The sequence below is a fragment of the Nanorana parkeri genome, unplaced genomic scaffold (assembly GCF_000935625.1).
Source record: "Nanorana parkeri isolate BGI_ZX_2015 unplaced genomic scaffold, ASM93562v1 scaffold81, whole genome shotgun sequence".
NCBI lineage: Eukaryota > Metazoa > Chordata > Amphibia > Anura > Dicroglossidae > Nanorana > Nanorana parkeri.
Window position 1 is genome coordinate 690046 of NW_017306349.1, and position 525 is coordinate 690570.

Here is a 525-nt window from a genome sequence, read left to right on the forward strand (position 1 = left end):
TGCATCAGGATTTAAAGTGGACCGGTCATGGGGTGTCCTGTCCCTGCTCTGCGGACTCTCATCACGTGACCTGCTGCAAAGTTACGGTGTACAGTCCAAGGCTCCCTACTGCCTGCAGCAGAGCGACCACATCATCTCATCCCAGCAAAGTCATTGGGCTGGAGCTTTTTATTATATAGCATTTCCTCAGTCTCCCCTCCCCCAGTGATCAGTCTGCTACAGGCAGAAGGAAGCATTTCCTCAGTCTCCCCTCCCCCAGTGATCAGACTGCTACAGGCAGAAGGAAGCATTTCCACAGTCTCCCCTCCCCCCAGGATATATGGTATTTTTGTCATCTCTGAGCCCGGCATCTCAGTCCACATGGTGACCCTGGATGATGCCTGAACAAAGATCGATCCGATGACAGGTCCACTTTAATAATGGAGGCGAGGTGGTGGTGATTGCTGTATGTTATGTAATGCTGTATTCACTGTGTACCCGCCCATCAACTCCTCTCCCGGCCGCGCACTCGACAGGACGCTGCTC